We start from the raw sequence: 2,723 nt of genomic DNA on the forward strand, positions 1-2,723 counted from the left end.
AGCCTGAACAGGGACTTGAACCCTGGACCCTCAGATCACTACCTGTTTTAAAAGTCTGATGCTCTACCGACTGAGCTATTCAGGCTCGCTGTCAAATTGGTTTCCATCATACAGATTCATGGTAGGACTCAGAATTATCCTTGTCGCTGTCGAATTTGGGGGAGTATCCCTTTTATCCAATTTTCAGCAACGTGTTGAGGAGAATCCTTGTTTCTGTTGAACATGATGTAAGAAACATGGACAGTGAACTCGTGATTTTGCAATTCTTCTTGTTTGTACAAAATGTCTTGTCATTCCTCAGCAGCAATAAAAATAAAACACTTTACCCAATGGCTCAAAAGCTAAACTTGTTCCACACGGGAGCTGGAAAATGCCTCTCGACATTTCAGCCGATCAACAATTGAAAGCTGAATAATTTCACCCGTTACACCGTGACACCAGGCAACAGATTTGCCTCCCGAATTTTCCCGATGAATACCTGCTTCACGGAAAGAAGAATTGTGTTTTTGGTTCTTCAGATTTAAACATCTCGTGCCGGCCGCTTTACCATTTCAGTTGTCGCCAATCGCCCTCTCTCCTCTTATGAACAAATAAACTCTCACCTGCTGTTGCAAGACGGGAGGCCAGAGGAGCCTCAGTGCCCACATGGGGACATGAAGAAGTCGATGCGTTATGGAACCGGTTGTCCCTTGAACTCCAATCAAGAATGTTTAGAAGGTTCAACAACTTTAGATGGCGCTGGAGCTCACAACCTCGGCATTTCTCGAGGGTATAATTATTGTAGAAATAACGCGCCGACCGATTGCACCACTGGAGCCGCGCACGGTCTGTGTCACCAGTGCTCCCATCAAACATCTTCAACCTCGGTCTCTCAATTGTCGCTTCGTGATCTTTCCCACACAGAAGCCTCCAACCAAGAGGCGATTCGTTTAACATCCGCAGCGACATTTAAAAGCCGTGGCATCTGAAACAAAACCCCAGACCATAAGAACTTTTAATTATATTATTATTATTAACTTAAGGACAATTATTTTCATGCTACTTTGAGGATTTGGGGAAATTGGGATCTGAAACTAAGAAACTCTCTCTGGGCTGTCGTTGATTGAAGAGATGGGCGTTATTTCATTTGGAAACCGAGACTCAGAACTTTCTGATGCAAAAGTGTGTCAGAAGATTGTGGTTAGTGGCAGTTGCGGGGGAGATCTGGAGGAGAGGGAGAAATGTCAAAGTCACAGCTGTGACAGCTCAAGTGCTCCGCTTATCTGTAATATTTAGAAAGTAATGTACAGTACAGGACAAACCAGTTTGGTATCGGTTATCAAAAATACTAAAAGTCCCGGGTTCAAAGGTGGATTTGTGAAGAGTGAACGGATTTAAACGCCAGACCGATATCATTCCCCATGAATCTGAAGCGTCTTGCGGAAAACGGCAGTGCGAACTGTTATGTTCGTGTCATGACTTGAAAGACCCTCCAATGACCGACAGTATCTTTGAAGGAGTTGTGCAGCCATGCCACGATAGAAGCTGCTTTGCATTCGTCAAACGTGTAGGTGCCGATATTGGGGTTGATCAGGGTCAATTTCAATTATTTGAAATCTCACCATGTGACCCGAAGATTGACCGCAGAATCGAGTTTTTCCTGTAAGTCCTGAATTGAAGGGAAAGGCGCAACAAGCAGGTCGGAGAAATGAAGAGCAGAAAATGTGGATGAAACTTGCACGAGTGAAAATCCCTGTATGTTGGAAGACTCAGTCCCCAGTGGTGGAGAGGATTGGTATTTCAAGCTGTCTCACAGCTCACACACACACCATTGGCTCATTTAATCACCTTCAACAACTCGAATACATCAACATTTAATCTTCTATACACAAGGAAATACAAACCTTATCTCTGCAACTTGTCCGCATAATTTAAACATTTTAGCTCCGGTATAATTCTGGCGAATCTGCGCTGCACCCGCTCCAAGGCCAATATATCCTCCCTGAGGTGTGGTGCTTGGAACTGAGTGCAGGACTCGAAATGTTGTCACAGCGGAGTTTATAAAACTGTAACATAACTTCCACCCCTTTGAATTCCAGCTCCCTTAAGATAAATACCAAAGTTCCATTAGCCTTTTAAATTATTTTTTGAAACTGTCCACTGACTTTTCATGATTTCTGCACTTGGACCCGTAAACATCTTTCCTCCCCCACAGTTCCTGGCTTCTCACCAGTTAGAAAGTATTCTCATCTATCTTGCTTAGGTCCAAAGTGGATGACCTCACACTTCCCCATATTGAAAGATTGAACAGTCTTCGGCTCTTTTCCATAGAAAATAGAAGGCTGAGGGTGACCTGAAATAGGACTTTAAGATTATGCAAGAGTTTGATAGGTCAGACGTGGATAAGGTGTTTGCAATTTTGTGGGGATGAGTCCAAAATTGCGGCCATAAATATAAGATAGTCACAAATTAATCCAATATGGCATTCAAGAGAACCATATTTTAAAAGATGCTCGCTCGAATGTGCAACTCGCTGTCACAAGGAGTAGATGAGGCGAAAAGCATGGATGCATTCACGGGGAAGCGAGATAAACTCATGGAGGAGAAAGGAATATTCGGATTTGCTCATAGGGTTAGATGAAGACGGTTGGAGGAGGCTCGTCTGCAGCATAAACACCGGCATTGTCTAGTTGTTCCGAATTGTCTGTTTCTGTGATGTACATTCTATGTAATTCTATGTAAGC

At 43.4% G+C, this 2,723-nt stretch overlaps 1 non-coding gene across 1 annotated transcript; it reads right to left on the bottom strand.

Moving 5' to 3' along the window:
• On the bottom strand, positions 1 to 85 carry trnak-uuu (transfer RNA lysine (anticodon UUU)). The gene is given in 2 exon segments: positions 1 to 36; positions 49 to 85. It is a non-coding gene; the product is annotated as a tRNA-Lys (tRNA).
• Positions 86 to 2,723: the final 2,638 nt, after the last annotated feature.

Source organism: Heptranchias perlo, chromosome 20 (assembly GCF_035084215.1).
Source record: "Heptranchias perlo isolate sHepPer1 chromosome 20, sHepPer1.hap1, whole genome shotgun sequence".
Classification (NCBI taxonomy): domain Eukaryota; kingdom Metazoa; phylum Chordata; class Chondrichthyes; order Hexanchiformes; family Hexanchidae; genus Heptranchias; species Heptranchias perlo.